The sequence below is a fragment of the Passer montanus genome, unplaced genomic scaffold (genome assembly GCF_014805655.1).
Source record: "Passer montanus isolate IOZ18808 unplaced genomic scaffold, ASM1480565v1 scaffold5, whole genome shotgun sequence".
Taxonomy (NCBI): domain Eukaryota; kingdom Metazoa; phylum Chordata; class Aves; order Passeriformes; family Passeridae; genus Passer; species Passer montanus.
The window spans coordinates 15,846,187-15,860,662 of record NW_024369929.1 but is presented as its reverse complement, the minus strand read 5'-3'; positions in this window follow the sequence as shown (position 1 = coordinate 15,860,662).

Here is a 14,476-nt window from a genome sequence, read left to right as displayed (position 1 = left end):
TTAAATGTTGGGGTTTTTTCCACCCTATTTTCAACTGTGTCTCTCCTTGATTTAGGAGAGCTGGTGTGTAATTAAATCTGTGCCCTCGTTGTGCTGTGGAAAGCAGCAGTGATGTGTGTTTGATGCACGTCAGGTGTTCCACAAAAGCATCTGCCATGTTTCCTGTCCCTTGTGGTGCGGGAGATGATACCATCAGGAAGATCAGGCATTTCCTCGGCACAGCCATGTTCCCTCTCCTGTTTCCATGCGAATGCTGCTCACAGCCCTCGGCAGCCACGAGCGGGAGCTGTCGCACCGGGGACTGCGAGGTGGGACAAGTGCCACGGGGGAGGAGGTGGCCCTGGTGCCCCGGCAGAGGAATCTGCGTGAATGGAATGAGCAGTGCAAGAGGAGAGATGTCCCTTCGTACAGCCACCTTGTGCTCAGCCTCCTGTTTGTCTCTCTGAGCAGAATGGGCTTTGCAGGCACCCCAGTTCCATGTAGTGCTATCCCAGAAGGTCTGGGAGGTGGCTCAAGGCAGATAAAATTCATGTTTTTATTCATTCCTGGTTTTTCACCCACAGAGAAGCACCCCCTGTTCAGGAGAGGGAGGAAACACTGGCCTGTGCTCTGCCCCATTCCTATACAAGGTTCCCAGTTTGAGTTCCTTAGTGTGCATGCATGGAGGCTTCTGAAGTGTGAGGGGAAGGAGTGAAGATTTAGCAAAGTCCTTTCAGGCTAAAGGCATGGTATATTTTTAGTGTTTGGGGTCACAGTGCTGGTCTGGGACAGGATAACAGGAAAATCTTCCCTGGAAGAACTTAGGGCCTGATCACAATTAACCCTCCTGTCATCTTACGGTATTAATAACAAAACTGCAAATGGCAGCTGGGATTAAAGGGCTGTGTTTTCCTCCCCAGCATCAAGTCTTTTCTCAGGATAATCATTTTCCAGACTGCTCCTGCCAAACAGACCTATGGACAACCAGTGCTGTTTCAGTTGAGTTCCTCAGCACAGGCATGCAACACCACTGGACTGGCCCTACAAAGCTGCATGTTTCCCAGGGAATTCCCAAAATCAGGATTTCCTCTTCTAAAAGCAAACAGCAAGAGACTGCTCCAAGGTGAAAACCAGCAGCAAGGAAATGATGACCCAAAAGCAGCAAGGTAGGGACCTGTGGGAGGAAGGAGTGGTGCTGCAGGGCTGGGACTGCATTCCCTCCCTCAGCTCTGGAGCCATGCTGTTTGCTTCCTGCTGGAAGAAAAGCCCTTTTGCTTTTCCAACAAAGATAGTTTGAACAATTTGCTTTCACCATTGCCCTCCCTCTTTTCATTTCCATTCTACTTGCAATTTCGTTAGAAATAGATGAGTAAATACCGTGTACGTTTGTGTGGGAGCTGCGGTGGCTTGTGGTTTTATGATTTTCCCCCCAGCTGTGATTCATTGCTTTTTATATTTTTTAATCTATTCCCCCACACCCCCTCCTGCTCTCCCTGTCTCCTTGCAGCCCAGAAGCTGTCGTTATCAGTGAAATGACTTGACATTATTTTGCTGTACTTTGTTTCTATTCATTGATTTGTTGAATGAAAACTATTTATCTGGCACTGACACACGAGATTGGAGCCTTTCAAGAAGAGACAACTCTGCAGTATAATTTTGCTCCAAAATGAGCAGAGCAAGAGCTCTGTGTTAAACCAGCCCAGCTGAAATCCCTGGCCCCATGACTGAGCACAAGCACAGCCTACAGAGGTGATGTATAGGAAAAGCATCTTTCCTTATCCTGGCTGCCCCTGGGAAACCCTGCTGGGCTCTTGCCAGAGGCAAATGAGGGATTTCTCTAGGGCTGGGGATGCAGGGAAGTGCAGGAGGGGAGGCAGGTGCTGGGCAGCAGGTGTGCAGTGTCTCACTGGGGCTCCCAGTGTCAGGAGGATGTGGAGCAAGTCCAGAGGAGGCCATGGAGATGCTCAGAGAAGCTGTGGCTGCCCATCCTGGAAGTGTCCAAGGCCAGGCTGGATGGGCTTGGAGCAACCTGGGATAGTGGAAGGCGTCCCTGCCCATGGCAGGGGGTGGAATGGGATGATGTCTACAGTTCCTTCCAAATGAAACAGTCTCTGATTCTGTGATTCCATGATTTTGTCTGGGTGTAGATGAGTTGTTCCCTTGGCACGATGAGCACTGCAGTGCTGGAGCACAATCCAGACTTGCTCCTTTGCCTCCTCTCTTCTCTATCTGCTGAGTTCATCCCCATTTCAATGTCGGGCATGCAGGGAAAAACACCTTCTGAATCCCTCCTGTGATCCAGTAAGCCTGGAGAGAGGATTGCACATTTCCAAAAACAGGTGCCAGTGGCTGCTGTGATTTTAGTTTTAAAAAAACGTGGGCACTGTAACCTCAAGTGGCAGAAGCTGGTTCCCTGCCAGCGCTGCTCAGAAAATCCCACCTCCTTGGCTCCATCAATACCATCCCACAGCTTGAAGGACAGGTTTTGCCTAGGGAATACGCTCTTGTTTGAGGGATTCAGGATCCCTTTTTCCCACAGAGCCCTGGCTCCTTTCTTCCCGGCACAATCAGCCCTCTTGCCGCTTTTCTTGCCTTTTCTTCCACCGCTTTCCCACATTCTGTTCACACCTTCATGAATATTCAGAGGCCATTGGCCATATGAAGCTATTGAGAGCTCTTGTTAACACTCCTCCTAATGACATGCACCTTCAATAGAAAACAAAAACACAGATAAGAGCTTGTTAGCGCAGACCCTTGTTCCCCACCTAACAAGGTTTCCATTGACTCGGACACTTGTGGTGACACATTGCTTGCTCTCACTGTTGCCTCTTTTGATTTGCGACTGGCTTTTACCGAGGGGTTTTTTTCCTTCTATTTTTTCCCCCTTCCTTTTTCCCTTTTTAGATTTTTTTTTTTTTATTGTGCGGTTTTAAGCTAATTAAGAAAAAGGTCAGGCTCCCCGAACAATGAGGAGCGGCGGCGCGGTGCGCCCGGGAGCGGCGAGCGCGCAGCCCCGAGCGGCGGCGAGGGCCGGGCCGGGCTGCCCCGCCTGGGAAAGTTGTGCCGCAGGAAGAGCCAGCTTGGGTCAAGAGGTGATTAAAGAAAAGGGGCTGAGACCACCCGCCGCGGTTCCCAAGGGTTCCCCGGGTCCCAGCCTGACTGGACATCCGCGGTGGCTAAAACACCACCCGCAAGGCCAGGCAGTGGGGTGACTCTTACAAACACGACATCATCTGTGAGATGCTCCCAGGGATGCTCATCGCCATTTATGGCCGATGTTCATGGAGAGCAGAGCCCCACAGCCACCTCCCCAGAGGCACCGGGACTGGAATCCCACGCGACTTTGACGACTCTTTTCTTCCCTCCTCCAGCCGTGCTTTGCCTCCCTCCCGTGCTTTGCCGTCACGCAGATCTGCCAGGCTTTCATTAGCTGGGCCCACCCATTCGATGCCATGAGATGCCTGGCTTCTTGTTGTTGTTGTTGGGTGTTTTTGGCCACACCTCATTATTCCTCCTATTATTAGGCTCTCGCGGTGTTGTTTGTCATCTTGTCAAGGCCCTGGAGTTTCTATGGATACTGGTCCCCTAAGTGGCCATGCTATCAATTAAGACAGCTCCGTGTCTGAACCCTTCCAGGGGACTCTGTGAAGATCCACAGATAAATTCCCTGATTTCCCTGCAGTTCCTTGTGTAGCTGCATTTTCTGTTATGACCACTTGGTCAGAGCTCAGTGTATTCTGGTTTTTCAAGCACCAAAAGGCAGGATTACCTGCTTGGCTAATAGAATTAGCTAGAGGGTGATGGGGTTAATAATAAATCACCAGATTATATATATATATATATTTATGACAGGGTGTAATAAATAAGCTATAATGAGATAATCATCATAGTGATGTAAATAAAAACACCAGCAACAAAACCTGCCGTGGGACAAAAAGATATATGCTTTATTATGCTTTTTTTGGACTCCCTGGGAAGAGGAAAAAGCCTCTTTTTCTTGCTCTTCGTGCTCAGCTTAAGGACTGACAACTGTGCAAAGCTGAGAGGATGCTGAGTATTTCTTCTGAAAATAAGACTGCTGAAAGTTTCCATATAGAGCAATTTAAAATTGTTTTCCTTATGAAAAGCAGCATAAGCAAGCAAAATAAAAAGCATAGCGTTTCCAGTGGGAAAATTAGACAGAAGAAGATCGTGCTGCGTTGATCAGGACTTTACTGGGAACAGGCTGAGCACAAGGAGCAGCTTTGCTGAGCACCTGGCAGTTTCTCACTCTCCTCTCGCTGTTCTTTGAACACCCAGTATGTTTCCTTGGATAAATTTGCTTCACCTACTGATTTTCTTTCATGGCTGTTCTGCCTCCATGCCTGTACCAGCTCATTTTTGCTCTCCCTGTGCAGGTGAGCAGATCAGGAGCTCCCCCACTCTCAGTCAGTCACTTCATTTTTCTGTATCTGTAACCATAAAATGTAGGTATTTAATGATTTCTCAGAAGTATCAGGAGGTTTCCAGCCTTTCAGCCAGAGAGGCTGAGCACTGTTTGCATTTACTCTCTGGTGAGAATTAGTGTCTGGGGGCAGGAGGCAGCAGGGAAAAAGTCTTTGATTTGGATTTGAGTTTTGGCTGGTGATTATGATTCTTTATATGCTCTAAACCAGTTTATCTCTCCCTAGGTGGATGTGTGCTGCCAGCAGTGTGATAATATCCATCGAGGGCCGCCCAGAGGTACAAGGAATAAACTCATCTGTTATTAGCTAATACAGGAAAGTGATTCGATATGGGTCTCAGAAGCTGGAGTAGATAAATAGGATGATAAATGTTGGCATTAGCAGACGTGACTGACTCCTCTGTCTCTGTGATTTGGTAGTGCCCAGTAATTAAATAGTTGGAGTTTAATGTATTTTAAACTAGAGCTGCAGCCTGTAAATCACGGAGATTATGCTCTTCCCTGCTGTGCACTCTCTGGGTCGGGAGGAATTCCCATTCCTGTGCCACAGCTGTCCACGGCTCTGGCTGGGTATTGCATCAGTGGGGAGAGCCTTGGGCAGTAAACACATCCCCAGAGCCCCTCCAGCCCAGCAGGGCATGTTCTGCAGCCCTGGAAGGATCCCAGCCCAGCCCTCTCCATCTTGGTTGTCTCTTCTGTTCCGGCTGGAGCACCTTCATGCCCATGTACACGTGCAAACACACCCCAGGCCACTGCAGAGCTTAAATTCAGAGGGCAAAGCATCCCAGGGGGTTCATTTCCTCCCAAAACCTGTGCTGTGTCACTGTGGGAGCAGCAGCTCCCTGGGCTGGTTTTGCTTTCAGACATGATTTTCAGGATTACTGTTTTCAATTTTTCCATCTTCATCAACATATTTCACACTAAGGCTGACTTTTCTTTGCAGCCAGACTGTGACTTGTACTAAATTAAAGTGGTTGTCTTTTTTTATATAAAGGTTGCCCAAGAAGGAAACTCAACCCTTTCCAATGCAGCTAAAACTGTACTGATCTAAAAGTTACTTTTTTTTCTATATACACAACTATTTTTGTTTCTCATCCTTTGCTGGCCAGACCTCTTCTGCTGGAGGTTGGTTGTATTATGCAGAGTTTCCCCATTAGCAAAGGACTAATTTAAACATTTCCATGCAATTCAGCCATTTTATACCTTTTAACACCATTTCTGGATTAGTTCAGGCTTTTACTCAGAAATTTCTCTGTGATAACTGGCCCCATATCCAGACATGGCTCTACCAGAGCCCTGCTATGATGACCCTGAAATGCTGTCTGGAACCACAGCTGGGATAAAACCTGTCCCTGCTCTTCCTGCATATAATTATTTTCAATAAAATCTATTTGTACCTCAAATTATTTCCTCTTCCAAGCATTTTATAATTAAACAATTAGTTTTGCTGTATCATTGCAAGTTACAGTCTCTGAGGTTTGCCCACTGCACTGCATGGAGTGGTGGTGAGTAACTTTCCTCTGGGGGAAAGATAAAAATGAGTTCTGCTTTAGCTAAAATAGATGTTTCTTTACTGTTTTGATGAGCAGAAGCTGATGATTGTCAACCACCAGCCTGAAGCAACAAGTACTATTGCTTTCAGCAAGATCAGCAGCAGTTTAATGACTGATGAGCAGGAGTTGTTGGAGAGGAGTTGTGTTTTGGAAAGCATAAGGTACCTTCCCCACTGGGTTTTGCAGGGAACTGGATCATCTGTAAATCATCCTGTGGCTTGTTTTCTCCATACTGTTGTTGTTTTCCTTCCAGATCACTTTCACTCTGCCTGTTCCTGGTCCATTGTGATACACAACCCACACAAACCCAGGGGATTCACCCTGTGAAGGGTAGTGTGGGAGCTGCCATCAGAAGCTGAAGGACTTGGGGACCTTCAGACTGTCCTGGCTCCATGGTGGGCTGGGATAGGGTTAAGGATCAAGCCCCTTTTCCAGGTCCCACTGCAACCCCCTTCTTTCCATGCTGTTGTGCCTCCCTGTGCCCATCCTTTGAACAGAGGCTGTTCTTTATTTGCACAAGGGGCTGTGTGGGTGGGATACAATGCAGGTTGCCCATGGACCAAAGGGATAAAATTTTACAAGCTCTTGCTGAGATTTGGAATGAAGAAATATGTGAGTTTGTAGCTGTTGGACCAGAGAGGCTGTTTGGGTGTGAGCATGGAGCTGTGGAAAAGAAGTATTGGTAAGTGTTGGTATAGAGTTGACAGAGCTGCCCAAGAGCAGCTGGAAGCTTTTCCCATGATGAAACATCTCTGGAAGAATGAATTCCCAGCCCTGGGTGACCTACAGTCTTAAGTGTTGAGGAGGAATGAAAATGCCCAAATCCTCTCATTCTTGCACCTAGAAGTTAAATTTCCTTCTGTCTGGTCTTCTACTAAGCAGAGTCCTTGCCCTTGCAGCTAATGGCACCTTTGGTTGCTAAAATTATTTTACATAAATAGAAGTGACTCAAAGGAGAGTGGTGTGTGGAAAGCAGTAGAAGCCACCTGGTCTGATACAAAAGGGATCTGGATTTTTTTAGCCGACTGAAGTGGTAAATGGAAAATGCAGCTGGATGTAGACAAATGCAAAGTGATAATTATGGGCAGTGAATGGAAAGGGTGGAAAACAGCAGGATCACATCAAAGGTGGAACAGCCAGAGAGGAGGCAAGAGGTACTGCAAAAATCCCTCAGCATGATCCAGATAACCCTGGATGGAATGGAGCAAAGTGCCCCCAGACCCTGCTGTACATCAGCCAAGGAGCCAGGGGGGCTGCAGAGGTTTCCCATGTCGACAGGCAGCCCATGGCTTCACAGCAGGGACAGCAAATGTGGCTGTGGAACTGCTCCACACAGCACTTTTGCTCTGGCACCTCTTTTAAAATAGAAATGATGGCTCATTACTGCAAATTTGCTGAGTTAATTCATTGGGCTTGTGTGTGTGGAGTGGCAAAGAGGAAAGCAAAGGGGTCCACGTTTGCCTGCAGCCATCTTTTATGGTCCAAGCAGCCAATTTTCTGTGCAACTATAATAAATCACGGCGACAGACACACAGGATGCTGCTGTCTTTATATAATTATTCCATAAATTGCCCCATTTTCTCCCCCAGAAAGGCCTCCCAGTCCCTTCTCTTTGCTGGAGCATGTTGTTGTCCTGAACACAATACGACAAATGCATTTGAAGAACTTACTTTGTAAGCAAAGGGTAAAGAGAGGGAGCCTGCTCCTGTTTCCATCGAGTGGCTGTTGGCTCCAAGAGGATTTGCAAAGCAAGGGAAACAACCTTACAGCTCAGGAAATGGAGCATGAACTCCAGGACTGAGGGGAAAGCATGGCTGAAAAGCCAATCAGCACAGAGCCCAGCTGCCAAGGGAGTGGCAGGCAAGGGCACAGCCAAGCAGGGCCCTGCTCCTCCTTTACTCCACTCTTCCTTGGAGGTGCCTCCTGCATCCCCTGGAATTAACTCCCATGATGAATTTTCAAGTCCCTCACCACAGTGAGGAAGGGAAGCTTTGGCATCTCTAAGTTGTCTTTGTGCAAGTGGCATTTTAGTCACTGCTGCAGGCAGTGCGAGGTCAGCCCAGCAAAGTCACCTTGCTGACCAGTGCCTTCTAAACCATCCCAGCCCCTCCCTGCTCAGATTTGCTTCTGAGAAGCTTTTAGTTCTCTTCTTATTCCTTTTGCATCCTCATTCCCTGCCTAATGCAGTTTCAGGCTGCTTAGCTGGAAAGCACAGACCAGGGCAGGTTCTGCCTGCAACAAGTCAGATAAACTGTTCTCCTGTGGGCACTCACAGGTGTGAAACCCCCACAATTTGTGTACAGCAGGACTCTGGGGACCTCTTGGCTTGGCTGGTGTTTTGATAACTGAGCTTGTGTTGTTTCTCTTTCCTCCTGCCTGTGGAAGATACTTCTTAAAAATACAGCAAGTGGAAAGGAAAGAAAAAAAAAAGATCTTTTTTCCAACAAGGATATAAAACTTCCATCAAATCAGCTGTGTCACTAGAGACCCAAAGCTAATAAGTTGATCTTACAGATGTATAATAAACTCATTTATTAGGTTTTTATTTTAGGAGTTGGTGGTATTAATTAGATTGATATGGCCCATAAATCACTTGATTTGGCTGAGCCCTCAGATACTTGTAATTTAAATTAATACAAGTGCAGCTTAATTAATCTGATTAAATTCTGGGACAAGCAAGGCAGTGTTTGCAGTATCCAGGAGTACATCACAAGGAAAAGTAGTATTTTAAAGTAAAGCGGCTTCTTCACTGCAGGGTCAGTTTTTCTTCAGCTGGTGAATCAGGGGACAAGAATGGAACACAGGAGGTGCAACCCAAAAAACAGATACTCTGGCTTTGCCCTGACACCTGGAAGCTGGGCAGAGCTCACTGCAGCTTCTGGACCAGGTGAGGGGCCAACCTTTGCAAATTCATGGCAACTTCTCAGGTTTTGGGGAGTCCTGATCTTTTTTCATCCTTTGGCAGCAGTAAATGAATTCTCAGAAGGTGAGTTTAAGACATTGGTGAGCATCAGCCACAGGCTGATCTCTGTTGTGGTCACAGTCTGGATTTTTGACTCCCTTCAAAGCTACTGAGAAGAGATAACATTTCTTTCCAGGAGGGAATAATCCATTAACTGGTTCTTCCTTGCTCAAGGGACTGAGACCTTTCCAGACACAAGCTGCTGTGTTCCCCAGGCCAGGACCAGACCCAAACTGGGAATGGAGCAGGCAGAGGTGGAGATGAGCTGATGTGTCCCACCTGAGAGTTACCTGCTCTGCAGTCCCTTCCCATCCTCAGTATTCCTCCTTGGGGATGTTTCTGCGTAGTGGATGATGATTTTATTGTGACTTGCCTGTAGAGAGAATGGGGATGCACCCTCCTGTGGGACACACTTTGCAGGGTGCTCTCGCAGGGGTGCACCTATCTGCTCCCCAGCACTGACAGTTCCTAAACATTTTCCAGGTGAATAACACCAGACACTCAGAGTTTCCATCTATTTTTTTCTCCAGAAGGCTCTGGGCTTACAGCTCTCAAGATTGTTCCAAGTCTGCAGAGCCCAGGCATTTGCTGTGTAGCCTTTTCCCTACATTTCTGCTAATTTACTTTAGTCTAAGTGAGCTCCCCTATGGATAGGAGTGGAATTCAGACCCTGTGGTACACCCTAGCCTTGGTTCCTCTGTTGTCCACAAGCTGTCCATGTGGGATGGAGGCACAAGTTTGGTGTTTACAGCAGCTCCCCAGAATCTGGATGAAAACCCCTTCCAAGGCTCCCATGGTGTGTCTAGCAGCAGAGCACCAGCCCAGGGCTCGTGCAGCTGCAGGTTGTTTCCGTTAGAGCGCGGACACCATAAAATATGTTTTCTTTAAAAGCAGGAGATAATGCTGTTACAGCAGTTGGATTAATCTAATATTCTCCTTCATCTTCAAAAGAGAATTGCCTAAATAGCCAGAGAGGCACATTTTATGAGTCCTTCTTAAGGGCTATCAATCAAACCTTCCAAGAAAGGCACTGATGCCCTTTTGCTCACAAGGGGGAAATTGGATTCCCCACGGCTTTGCTCTCAGTCTGCTGTAGCCTTGCCGTGTAATCGCTGCAACCCAAAGGGTCTGGCCATCATTTTCTTCTACTGGTCTGAAGAAAAAACCCACATGGAGGAAACCTGTAAGAAGAGAGGGAAAACAGCCCAATTAAAGGCAGTGATCTCTTAGCTCTCTGCCCTCTCTCCTGCCTGGATGAGGCAGATGTAAAACAATAGCTTTATTTGTGCAAGTTTTAATTGGGTGGTTCAAAGGAAGCAGCGGAGGCTCTCTTGATCTCTTGGTGTGTTTGAATGCCACGTTGCAACGGTGCCTGCTGGCCACGGCAGTGACCTCTTGTGTTAATTAGTGTTTATCTGAAATCGAATTAGCTCACAATTGGGAGAAAGCAGAGTGAAAAGCAGGGGATAAGCAGAGATTCGTGCCGTTCCCAGTTAGAGGTAAAAGCAGGTCTGCTGAAGTTGACGTTAGAATAACTCAGAGAACATTACATTTTTGCTTTGTTTTTCTAACACTCTTGCTCAGATGGTCCCATTTCTCTTCCTAATACCCTGTGCTGCCTTCATCTTTGCTGAGTCTGCTGGTCCGCGCCGCTCATTGGAACTTAAACCATAAACCAACACGGAACAATGATGCATTATTTATAGGAGACCGAGGGCTGGGAGGTTGACAATAGTGCAAAGCTTCTCTTTCTTGTGGTCAGTAATCCATAAATAAATACATCATCTATTTAGGTTTGCAGAACTGTCTGATGGATGGGAATAGCCTGCATTATACAATGAGGGCACCAAGGACCTTGTGAAAGCCACCACCTGCTTTTGGGGCAGATTGGCAATTTCTGAGTAAACTCTTGATGGAGACAGGGGGTGTGAGAGCTGCCCAGTCACCTTTCTGGTGCCCATCTGGGGAACTCTCTGGAAGATACAAGGAAATAGGGTTTAGAAATTCATAAAAGCATCAAGTTCTCTGTGTGAAATATTAGCAAGGACAGAATTTCGTAGCTAAAAGTATCTTACTGGACAGGTAAACAGTCCAAATTTCTGAGCACAGAATAGCCAGAGTTGTGAAAAAAAAAGCTGTCCAAACATCCATGAACATCTGCAGGCCTTCAGCGTGTTGGACTGGCTGAAATCTCATCTTCAGATCAGATCTAGATCTCAAAGTTTTTCAAGTGCAGAAATGGTTTTATTTCAACCTTTCTTTTCACTCCTAAGCTGCTTTCAATTATCACCAGGCTGGATTTTCCTGCTTGCCCCTGTAATGAGCTCATCAGTGGGGGGCAAGGCACCCCAAAAATGCCATGGTGGCACTTACTCCGTGTCCTTGGGTGTACAGCACTATATTTTCTGGGATTAGCCACAAGAGGGTGGCATGAGGATGTGCACCAAGCAGCCTCCCTGCTTCGCCGCATGGCATTTTATAGCCAGCTCTGTAGATCCAATAAAACTTTGGAACAGATCCTTATTTTTGGCACATGAGCACATTTCCCACTACAAATGAGCCTGCCGGGTGTTTCTGATGGCAGCCCTGATGGAGCATATTCCTTGATGTTACACGTGTTCTTTATGCCTAAACCCAGCCTCAGTTAGTGGGTACTGTAGCAGCATATAAAATTTAGACTATTTAGGATCAAAACTTTTATTGGTCCTTGGTAACTGCTCTAGGGAGAAGTCCACAGGTGGTGTTTATGAGCAAATATTATTTTTCCTAGTCCGGTATGTTTACAAGACAGTGATGTTCCACACGACTGCTTTATGGCTCATTGGGATGGTTCAAGTAGATTTTTATTTGGTTGTAGCTGACAGTGAATGAGCTGGTTAATAAATACACACAAAAAAAACTCAGTGACAGCAAGGAAGAATAACTGAAATGAAACAGATTAATTTAATCTAAAATCTCAGCCTGGATTGTCTTGGTATGTTTTTTTCTGAATTGGATTGTCAGCAATGCAACCCAAGTCACTTGTCTCGAATGATCACAGAATCCCAGAATGGTTTGGGTTGGAAAGGACCTTAAAGTTCATCTCATTCCTCCCCCTGCCATGGACAGGAACACTTTCCACTATACCAGGTTGCTCAAATCATCATCCACCCACCCTGGTCTTGGGCACTTCCAGGGATGGGGCAGCCACAGCTTTTTTCAGTTTGAAGCCTCCCTTGTCCTGTTACTCCATGCTCTTGTTAAAGTCCCTCTTTGTCTTTCTTGTTGGCTCCCTCCAGAATCAGTCAATGTGTCTCTGTGTGAGCAAAATCACATTTGATTTAGCAAAGCCTCACCTGGGCTATAAGTCCCAGGAAGAGCAAGAAACAGGGCACCGGGACATTGCAGCAGCAATACAAATCAAAGACATAAAAACCCAGTCCAAGTTTGATCTGCAAAGCTTTGTAAATGCTAGAGGTTTTGTACCTTACTTTAACATGATATTTTTCCATGTGCAGGCAGAGGGATGATGTTGGTACTTGGAATCCACCCTGCTCTCATTCCTGCTCCATTGCCTGGCACCGTCTACATCATAACTCCCCCATCCTGGGTCTGTGCAGGTTTTTTCAGGGTGTGAGTCCCTCCTCACCCGTGGCTCTGGCTGTTGGACCAGGGCCCTTGCATGCAGAAATCCCTTTTGCCATGAACACATTTTAAATACAAGCTTCCGAATCTCATTACGTGCTGCCTTTTCCATTCGTTTTCCTCCTAACAATGCACCTGCCAATATCTGCCCCTGAGCTCCATTTTAAGCAGCATTTTCCATAGTTAATGTCACACTCTTGCTCCCAATCTATCTTTGGCAACTGCTGACTGCCTGCAGCAGGACCAGAGGAAGAAGGAAAGCCCTCCCTGGGTATAACAATAACACAACACCCATTCCTGGAAGAATGATGAGATAGGCTGGGTAATAAATATTTATAAGAGCAAGCGTAATGAAATGGATGTGTAGGATGCTGAGTCTCCCTTAGGGTTTGGTCATCACATGTTTTTTTCCTCTTTTCTTTCTTCCCTGTGATACAGAATTGTCCTGATGTCCCTGGGTTGTTGAGCAAATTGCTCATTGTGTTGCTCACTTACACCATGCATGTTATTATGTGCAACCAGCTGCTCCTGTTTGGCATTGCTCACGCATACGGAACAGGAGGCTACCGTCACTTTCCTTGTCTGGAAGTCAACGTTCCCTCCAGTGCTGAAGTTGCTGCCAGACCAGAAGAAGTCTGGGAACAAAGTGTGTCCTGGTGTAAAGGTCCCCAAGAGACTCCTTTTCTGGGAAGACCAAGGGTGAAGTCTTGCAGTGAGCTTGAGCTGATCCAGCTTTGTACTGCTGTTGAAAACTTCCTCATGTCTCTGTCTGTCTATTCCCATTTCCTTGTGCTGGCACGAACTCCCGAGTGATTGCACAGGGAGCTGGAGCAGGGCCCTGATTTTGTTGTTAATGTTGTCGCCAATTAAGTTTTCAGCACCATCCTTTCCTCTGTCCAGCTCCAGGCTCATTCAAGCACTAATGCCGTCACAAAGGAAAGAGCAGCCAACTCTTCTGGTAATTAGAGCTGCTTAAATCCGTCATAAAATGTCAACCTCAGCCCTGCAGACATGTCTGGAGTCAGGGATGGTCAGAAAACACAGCAAGGCTGTATTTGAGACTAGGAAGTTTAATCCTGCTTGGGAGAGAAAGGATCTAAGCTGTGAATCTTCTTGCTCCTCACTGCTTTTTCTCTGAAATACCTTCTCCTTGTTGTTCAGGTTTCTTTTATTTTAGGGTGTCTTTTCTGGAGCAGGTGTTGTTCTTTACCTGCATTTGTTTAGTAACTCATACAACTACATCCTGGTAGTCTGAATCCCACAGCTGCCAGCTGGAAGTAGACATGGGCTTTTTCATGTGGATTTGGATTCAGAGGCTGGAGAAGTTCTGATTCAGAACCCTCTGTAATGTGTTGCTTTGCTCCAAGGTCTCTTGCACTACTATAGCCTTACAAGAAGCCTGTAGCCCCTTGGCTACAGGCTGCCTGGATGGGAAAAACCCTAAAAAATGAGGCTTTTGACCCTTAAAATAGGAGTTTACACCCTAAAAAAATGTGTCTTTGGATGTTCAAAATTTCTGCTGAGCTACATAAATTTATAGCACCTTTTGCTGGATTTGCCTAGTGGGCTGTTATTCCTGGGATCTTATACAAACCAAGACAAGTGTACAAAACACTGTCCATACACCTGACTCACCAAAAAAAATTTGTAGCACAGAAATAACGTCTCTCAAAGGAGGAACAAAAAGCTGAACTACAAACACTTGCCACTTACTGCTGCTGCTTCACCTGTCACATTTTCTTCTCTCAAAGTATGGAAGGCTTGCAGCTATCGAAAGGCAGAAATGCCTCATTGACAGGAACAGAACACTGGGGAGTCTGTAGCACATAAATGGGGTTTTGCTGCCCCAGTACTGGAGCAGAAGTGCCATTGCCTGGGAAGGAACGTCCCTTCTGCTGGCATGGCTGCTGCCAC